The 9,771-nt window shown below is 54.7% G+C and overlaps 1 pseudogene; it reads left to right on the top strand.

Annotated features, from left to right (window-relative positions):
- The first annotated feature begins 6,231 nt into the window (after positions 1 to 6,231).
- Positions 6,232 to 6,427, top strand: LOC115286078 (annotated as a pseudogene).
- The last annotated feature ends 3,344 nt before the right edge of the window (positions 6,428 to 9,771 follow it).

A 9,771-nucleotide genomic window follows, 5' to 3' on the forward strand; every position in this document is an offset into this window, starting at 1 on the left:
GGGTTAAATCCAGGCCCTTGACCTCTCTTTCTCAACCTCTTCCTGAAGGAAAAGAAGATACTCAGCCTGTGGGCTGGATGTGGTGCGTGGCTGAGTCATTTCCTCCGGATGAAGGACCCAGCTGGCCCTGGCTGTGGTGGCCTTTCCCATGATGCTCCGAGGCAGGCCCGGGGCCCTCCCAGGCGGTGACAATACCAGTCTGTCCCCAGCTCTGTGGCCTGGCCTGGCCCAGAGCCTGGCACATAGTAGGCATTCAGCAAATTACTGCCCGATGAACAAAGGGTAAATGGCTGCTTGTGAGTGAGTGAAATACCCTCAATGGAAATCAGCTTTCCTCTTTAATCTGGGTTAAAAGACAAAATGAAGGGGGCGCCTGGGTGGCTCAGTGGGTCAAGCACCCGACTTTGGCTCAGGTCATGATCTCAGAGTTCGTGGGTTAAAGCCCCATGTCAGGCCACATGCTGACAGCTCAGGGCCTGGAGCCTGCTTCGGATTCTGTGTCTCCCTCTGTCGCTCTGCCCCTCCTTTGCTTATGCTCTGTGTCTCTCTAAAATAAATAAACATTAAAAAATTTAAAAAGACAAAATGAAGCTTTCCAAATATCTGCACGCTCAGAATCTACCCTGAGATTGAAACATGTCCCCCTCAACCCCTCCCCCACCCCGTGTCTGCTTCCAAAGAACTTCCATTACTGTAGACTTCAGCTTCAAGTTGGAACTTGTCAAATTCCGACAGCGAGAACACGAGGAGCCCCTGAGGTGTTCAGAAATGTGGCAGCCAATCCCGGCCCGCTCTGCCTGCCTCCCCCCTGCACCTCCCGCACCAGGTCCCCCGAGAGACCAGAGAGGGGCTGCAGAGTCCTGTCTCTGGGCTGGCAGACCTCGCGTTGTGGCACCAGCCGCTGGGGCTTCCCCAGAAGCCGACCGTTCTTTCCACTAGCCCCGGAATTGATGCAATAAATCTCATGATTATTGATGGTTCCGCTACTCCGGGCGTGGGCTTATTGGCCAGGGATTAAACATCTTACTCAAGATGATCTAACTACATCTGTCAAGAGATGGACAGGAACAGAGAAGGAGAATGAAGGGCACACGCCACAGCTTAAAGTTACTGTCCCTGGAGGATAGGCTCGTGGGGGGTTGGGTTTCAGAAAGCAAAATTCCAGGGCTACCAGGACCCCATCCCCTGCCCTTGGTGGGGCGTGGCCACTGCTGCGGAGTGGGCGGGGCCGGAAGGTGGTTGGGAGACTCCCCGCCCCCAGGAGCAAGTGCCCTGAGGCCCTGGTCTTGGGGTCTAAGGAGAGGCGTGGATGGACGTGGGTGGACGTTGGGACAGGGGCAGGAGATAATGGGAGGGGTCCCCTCGTTAGTGTAGCTGTGGTGGGGGCCTCTGGGACCCGGTTGCTCCTCGCCCCCTTCTCACCCCCTTCCCTGTGCCCCCCATCCGTGGCTCCACTCTTACTTGTCTGTCTCCCTCCGAACATCCAGGCGCCTCTAGGGCAGGAACTGGGTCTGAATTCCGTCTCTCTCTCCTATGTGCATCCCCGCACCTGGCACAGAGGAGATGCTCAGAGGAGGCCGTTGACTGGGGTCATTTCTGGTTTGGGATTGGACGGATCTGTCCTCAGGAGGTCCCCAGTGCAAAACCAGAAAATAGATAGGTGGGTGGGTCTGGGAAGACTATCCCTAGAGCAGGAGGGCCCAGCCTCAAGTCCTGTTTCCACCCCTTGCTGACTGTGTGACCTTGAGGAAGTCACTCACCCTCTCTGATGCATTAAGTGGGAATAATAGTAAAAACCAACCTTGTTTTTAAACCAGCCACTGCCCCATCTCCCCTTCTGTCATCTCTGTGAAGGCTCTTCCAGTTAAAGGGACAGCGTCCCTGTAGCCGAGGGTCCGACTGTGGCGGGGCCAGGGAGTGCAGCACCTCAGGCTGTCAGAGGAAATTAGGTGGACCTGGCGGGGTGTCATGCCATGACGGCCGCCACGGACATTTTGCTCCCCGCTCCTGGAGAGTCCTGTGCCCTGGACATTATTCTAAGCCACGCAGGGTCCATGAAGACCACCCATGTTCCCTCCACTCTGTCAGCAAATGTTCGGGGGTTCACGCGGTGGCCCTGGAGTGACTTCCAGATGTCCCGTGCCCCCGCGACTCACAGCCTGCTGGGTGCTGGACATCGGGTCGGAATGACACCCAGCATGTCGGAGCGCTTTAAGTTACGTCTGTTCTTACCCAACAAGATGTTTCTAGGAAGCAGATGAACCGGTGGTCTTACGGTTCTCTTATGATACATAGAAGTAATGTCTCCTGAGCAAAGGCAAGTGCGCACGCCCAGTAATCCTGCGCCCTCCCTCACCCCTCCCCGGGTCTGCCGGGATCCTGGGTTGGGTTCTCCGGGATCGGCTCCTGTCCGCCCTCCCTCCACGGCCAGGGCATCCGGGCCGGTCCCATGGGGTTCATGCTTCTCAACAAACTCAGCAGTGGTGCTTTTTAGGCACGAGCGGGAGCGTTTCTCGTACCGACGCATCCGCTCCCCAAGACAGCGCCAGGACAGCAGGTGCCATGATCACCCTCCTTTTGCGGATGAAGAAACTGAGGCATGGAAGTGAAAGGACTTGCCAGAGGCTAGGCCAGACCTTACCTGGCTCTTCTCTCTGAAGGGGCCATGCCACTGACTGTTGGCAAAGAGACGGTTGGCCAAGCTGTGGCCAGAAGAGCTGAATCCGTGTTCATCTGCAGAGCCCCTCGGACCTCCCCTCTGTGATCAAGTCACCCTCCCTGGTGCGCGGAGGGTCCGTGTCTGCTCTTCGAGATCTGACCTGGAAAATGAGGCTGAGAGGGAACCCGTAACAAGAGGAGCCCCTACCACACCACAGGGTGCCAGAGTTCGATGCAAACACACAAGACACCTCGTGATTTTTGCACTTCAGATAAACGACAGGTAAACGTTTAGGGTAGGGATGGGCAGGCGGTGTTTTGCACTTCATCTGAAGTACAGGTGTAAGCTGGCGTCCCCTCTCATATCTGGTATCTGGCAATCCTACCCCTCCACACTCAATACTCCCAGTAGCACTGGGGGGAGTTCAGGGTGCGGTTTGGTGCCCAAACGCACCCCCCTTCCCACGCTTGATCCCACCAATGGAATATACTTGCATAAAATGATCTGCATGATCATGAATGGTATCATCCGACCAGAGAACGTGCTTTAGATTTGGGGCAGACTGACCTGTGGATGGTGGCTCCATCCTCGGCTGTGACCCAGCCAGGTCCCCTCATGTCCGAGCCTCAGCTTCCTTTCCTGCCGGGAGCCACTGGAGGATGGACCCCACGTTACACGGCAGAAGAGCTGTAGTGAAGGTGAGTACTGGAATCTATTCACAGCATTTTGGTCATCGTAAGCGAACAGGTTGAATTTACTACCCAGAGGCCTGTCTGGACCTCGCTTTCTCTCCAAGCCTAGTTTTCCGCATGTACACAGAGTTCATGCAGACTCAATGTTCTGGAGATAGTTAAAGAAGAAGCCATAGCAAATTTGATTTAGGTGACTAATTCCATTTGAAATGACTTGGGCAATAAATAAACTGCTCTCTTTTATTCTTTTTTTTTTAACATTTATTTATTATTGAGAAACAGAGAGAGACAGAGCATGAACAGGGAAGGGTAGGAGAGAGAGGGAGACACAGAATCTGAAGCAGGCTCCAGGCTCTGAGCTGTCAGTGCAGAGCCTGATGCGGGGCTCGAACCCACAGCTTGCAAGATCATGACCTGAGCCGAAGTTGGACCCTTAACCGACTGAGCCAACTAGGCATTCCTGTTTTGATTATTTTAAATCGGCATGTCTCAGCAGCAAAGTGACATCTTGGAATCAGCTAGCCTCTCCATCTTGTTCTGTTGGCCCGAGTGTGTCTGCCGTGAAGGGACACCGAGACCTGGCCCAGGAAACCTCCCCTGTGCAGGCCTGCGGGTGGCTTTGCTCTTCAGCACTCGTTCGACACCCAAGGAGGCCCCAGCGGTGTCGAGTCTGTGAGTCTATGTGAGGGGTCCTGAAGGGGAGACAGAAAGCTTTGCTCACAGATGCCAGCCGAGGCAGCGTTCCAGGGCTGGCATGTGGGTCCAACGTCCTGCTCTTTGGGCGAGATCAGTTGCCGGGGCGTACTTCCAGGGCGGCCGGCTACTACTGGATTCACGGGTTAGCATTGTTAGGCCTTGGGCTCTGGAGTCTAACAGCCTAGATCAGCCCCTTAGACATCAGGAAAGGCCGGTGAGGCCCTGAGCTTCTCTGGAGCTGCGCTGGCACACCGGGGGGGCTGGGGGGTGATGGAGGTGTGCACACCGAGGCCGTCACCCATCATCATGCAAAGCCCCCGTCCGCTCAGTGCAACAGGTGGAGAGTGCCTCTCACCACCGGTCAGGACACCTTGGGGGGTTCAGAGAAGTCACACACACACACACACACACACGCGTGCGCACACACTCAGATACCCACAGACACATATACACACAGCGACACTCAGAATTGGACACACGTGCACACAAATGAACACGCATGTCAACGTGCAGGACACATGCAGACACAGATACACTGACACGCACAGATTCAGATCCATACGTGCACAGACACACTGCCACACAGACAGACATGTAAACCTACACACGTACTGACACACGCACACATGCACACATGCACACACCTACACACCTGGTTGGCAAAGCAGGGCTTAGATGCCACTGGCTGGATGTGGCCAGTGGCCAGCTGCATCTAGTTCTGCAGCCATCAGTCCACATGGACACTGGTCCCCTCCTTGACCCCCACTCTATCCCCAGCCACCCTCCAAAGTAAGCCGTAGGGTCAGGTGAGGATTGTACCCGTCACAATACTTGATAACAAAAAGAAAGCTAAGCAATTTAACGGCTCGGTTTTTGGGCCTCTTCAAAGTGCCCTTGGGCCCAAAGGCTGCATGGAGAGGCTGTGACTGGGCCTGGTCCCCCCCTGGCACGGAGCCCCACCTGGCCCTCCCTGCTCTGAACTGTCTCTCTACCTGGAGGGGTTCCCCACAACTCCAAGGCCCTTACACACACCGGAAGCCCCTCCAGCCCCAGGACTGGTTGGGCCGTGATCACAGAATCACGGGGACAATGGGAACAACAGGGGCCACAGGGACCATGGGGATCATGGGAACCACGGAAACTATGGGCGCCATGGAGGCCATAGGAACCATGGGAAGCACAGGGAGCATGGGAACTACCAGGACCACAGAGACCATGAGGACCATAGGAACCGTGGAGACCATGGGAGCCATGGCACCCAGGAACCACAGGAACTATGGAATTCATGGGAACCACGGGGACCACGGGAACCATCAGAACCACAGAAGCCACAGGGACCAAAGGAACTACCAGGACCACGGAGAATACAGGAACCATGGGAACCGCGGGAACCATAGGGACCAGTCACAGCAGGAGCTGCTGCCTCCCTTGTACGTGCATTTGGGCCAACCTTTCAGGTAGCAGAGTGCAGCGGAAGTGACAGTGCATGACCTCTGAGACGAGGTCCTGGTTCTCTTAGGACACTCACCCCTGGAGCCCTGGACATCCATTTAGAAGAGTCTGACTCCCCCAAGGCCGCCATGCTGGAGGAAAACCCAGGCCACGGAAGAGCCATGATTCCATGTTGGGTTCCATCCGATAGGGGCAGCTGATTTTGCGTCACCTGCCACACATATGGCTGAAGATACCTCCCCGAGGGATCTAAACTTCAGGTGAGTCCTCACAGCTGAGGCCCCAGACAATGTGGAGCAGAGACGAGCAGTCCCCCCGGACTCCAGCCGGCAGAATCCAATCCGTGGACGAAGTAAAATGGTTGCATGTGCCACACAGCACTGGCCAGTGGGCTAGATGGGCCGAGACTCGGTGACCAGCCAGATACAGGGGTGAGGAGGAAGGGGAGTGAGAGATGCCCCCAAGCTTCTAGTTCACTTCGGATCTGGCGTATGAGAGGTGCCTGGGGGCTGCGGACTGGAGGTGGTCGACGGGTGTGAGAGCTCCATGGTGGCCAATATCCATGTCCCTCCCCCAAACCACGTTAGATGAGGGTGGCTTGGCCCTTCTCCAAGAAGCTCTGCATGTCCCTTGATGGTTTGCACCAAGTCCTCATTACTGCGGTCCCCACACCTCGAGGGGGAAGAGACACCAATGCCACCCCTTCACAAGAAGTATATTATAGAATTTGCAAGCTTTGCGCCGTGGCGGCCTCATAGCCAATGAGGTTTATCTGAGGCGTGATTATTGCTAATGGAATTTGCAGAGCCATTTCAAATCGACCCATCATCTCAGAAGTGGTTCCAGAATGTTCCCCTTCACCCGCTGGCTGCCACCATGGTCCGGAGCCTCCCTGACTCTCATCTGGGCTTTTGAAACAAATGCATTTCTTGGTCTCCCCACCTCAGGCCTTGCCCTCCAGGCCGTCCATCACCAACAAGGAGAGGGGAGGATCCGAGATGCAGTGTGACCACAGCAGCAGCAGGGAGGCCACACAGGTCCGGAAGAAGGCACGCTGTCCCCCGGTGGGACAGCTCTGGGGCTCTGGCTGGGCCTGAGGCGTCCAGGTAAGAAGTGACTGGACCTGGCTGGGTGATGATCATCCTTCGAGTTCTGCTGCCTTTGCACTTACTGGTGTCTCCACCTGGAAATGCCTCATCTTCTTCTATAGCATCCTAGCGAACTCCTATCCATCCTTCAAAACCCAGCTCCAATCTCACAATCTCTGTGATGATGATAAAATCAGAGCAGACCAGTGGCTCTCAATCTCAGCTGCACTTTGGAATCATCTGGGGAGCTTTTCCATATGCTGGCTGCGTGCTACCCCTGAAGCTCTGATTTAGCAGACTGGGTGCAGCCTAGGCATGAGAACTTTTAGAACTCTCCAGAAGATTCTAATGTGCGGTTAAGGCTAAGAACTACTGGTATGGACCAATGGTTCACAGTGAGGCCCCACATGAAAATCACCTGGGGATTCTTCAAAGGACACCTTTCCCCCAGGTCCCCACCTCAAACCCACCAGATCCGAATGTGTAGGTGTAAGGCCCCGGCAACCGCACGGACCCTTTATAAACCCCCCTCCCCCAGGTGACTCTAACTCGCAGCGCCAGGGTCGTGACAAACACAGGATGGTGCTAGCTCTCGCTCAAATGCATACGGAGCATGCCCACACCCTCAGTCTAAGCCTTGATTTGTGGGAGATGATCTTTCTTCTAGGAGTGACCAAGGTCACAGGTCCGGTGGGTTTTTATAGAACACATCACGAGGCACTTTACAATTCTCAAACCAATAAAGGAATGCAGAATAAGAATAATTTAAAAATCAATTTCCTGCACATAATAGATCCTCAATAAATATTCATGGAACGAGTTAATAAGTCAATCCATCAATGCAATCGTAGCTTGAGAGCTGCCCAAAATTCTTCTCCACCTCCCTGGCAGACTGTGAGATCCCTGAGGCCAGGCCTGGGGACCCCAGCCCCCAAGCAAGGCCATGTGATGAAAGAAGCAATGAACCAACCTGGAAACAAAAGGGCTCCGACTGCTCCTGACACTGTCTGTATTTCCTAGGTGTGTGATGGATTTCTAGAACAAGGAAATGCTCATACGTCAGCTTTGGTGAAAGGGTGACCATGTTGCAACTCAGGTACCGAAAAGTGAGCTTGCCTAGGTTACTGTGCTTTTTTGGAGGGCCTGGGGAGCAGCCCAGATGTGGCTTTTCTTTTAATTTTTTTATGTCTTTATTTTTGAGAGAGAGAGAGAGACAAAGAGTGAGCTAGGGAGGGCAGAGAGAGAAGGAGACAGAATCTGAAGCAGGCTCCAGGCTCTGAGCTGTCAGCACAGAGCCCGATGCGGGGCTTGAACCCACAGACTGTGAGATCATGACCTGAGCCGAAGTCAGATCCTCAACCTACTGAGCCACCCAGGTGCCCCTTACACGTGGCTTTTCAACTCAACAGGAAGTCACAGGCTCACAGCCAGCCCCCGGCCACACACAGACAGGCTGTGGAGTACCCAGCACAGCCTCATGCACTGGCCACCATGATGTGGCGGTCCAGCCTTTGCTGAGCAGTGGCAATGTGACCTCTACTCCATGACCAGCAGAGGGCAGATGGTGGAACATGGCCTGTGCCCCGCCCCTGGGTTACAGTCGAAGCTGATTAGGTCCCTCGGTTGTAAGGATATTCCTTCCCCAGAGTCTCCACCTGCTGTGGAAATGCAGCCCAGGGGTGGAAATGCAGCGATGGCTCTGGGATCAGACTGATCAGGGTTCTGGTCCATCACCGTGTAATTAGGGCAAATCACTGAGCCTCTCTGAGTCCCAGGGCTCCCACCTGCAGTATAACATCACTACAGGACCTACGGAGAAGGTCATTGGCAGACGACAATGGAATGGTGCCTGCAGAACTTCACAGAGAGTGGGCTCAGGGTTTGACAGGCAGCAACGCAGAGGCCTTGGTAAGCCTTGGGTTTTGCACCTGTAAAATGGGATGGACAACTCCTAAAACCATTGCGATGTGCCAATGCTGTGAAGGACCAGTCACGGTGACTGGCTTACACCGAGCACTCATTACTAGCTGCCAGCATTATCCTCACCTTTCTAGGATGATGGTTTTTAGTAGCTGCCACCTCTTATAAGACTAAGGAGCTGACTTTTGTCCCAGCAAGGGTGTGGTCATGGCTTGTGAGCTGGCACAGCCCAGAGGCTTGGAAAACAGCCCTCCTCCCGCTGACGCAGACCCCGCAGAAATCCACTGCAACTGGTTCTAACCAGTAGGAGAGCAGGTGGATCAAGGGGAACGGGGCAGAGAGGAGAGCTGCCCAGCATGGGTCCCCTCAGTCTGCAGCCGCTAAGGCTGGCCAAAAGGACAAATTCAGGTCCCATGTGGAATGACGGGCCCTTTCCCCACTGTGACCTGAGCCAACCAAACACTAACCAGCAGCTCCTTGCTCCAGTCCCAGAGGAAAAGCCAGAGTCCACGGTGGCCTTCCAGAAGTACGTTCCAGCCCCCGCCTTCTCCTCCATACCCCTGAGGCCACCTGCAGAGCAGGTGGGGACAGGGGACAGGAACAGGATGCCGGGTCAGAAAGATGAAGGCTGGGTCAGCTCCAGCCCTGGCTGTTCACAAGACTCCTTCCCATGGGGTGCTCGGGTGCTTGGGCACTCGGGGGGCTCAGTCCATTAAGCGTCCGACTTCGACTGTGATCTCGCAGTTCACGAGTTGGAGCGCTGAGTTGGGCTCTGTGCTGACAGCTCGGAGCCTGGAGCCTGAAGCCTGCTTCAGATTCTGTGTCTCCCTCTCTCTCTCTGCTCCTTCCCCCGCTCACACTCTGACTCTCTCAAAAATTAATAAACATTTAAATATTTTTTTAAAAAAGACTCCTTCCCAAATGCACAAATGAGTCCTAGTACAGAGAAGAGAAAAGAAGGCAGAACATTCCCTTTGCAAAAAGAGGCACTCTGGCATCCTCCACCAACCCGCATGCCATCAGGTGGCAATGTCCCCAAACAAAGGCCAGAGGACCACCTTCTCCCATTCTGCCGTAGGGACAAAAGCAGTCTTCATCCCTAGTTGGGGATGCAGCTGTCCAGCAAATCACAACTTTCCTAAAGAAGCCAGGACCAACCGTGCTTGTCCCCCGGGGCAGCCGTGTGGCCTTGCAGGGTAGAGATCCAGAAAGAAGAAAGTGGAGGAAAGGGTTGGGAGCGTGTTGGAAGATGTGGCTTCCTCCT

Source organism: Suricata suricatta, chromosome 2 (assembly GCF_006229205.1).
Source record: "Suricata suricatta isolate VVHF042 chromosome 2, meerkat_22Aug2017_6uvM2_HiC, whole genome shotgun sequence".
NCBI classification, from domain to species: domain Eukaryota; kingdom Metazoa; phylum Chordata; class Mammalia; order Carnivora; family Herpestidae; genus Suricata; species Suricata suricatta.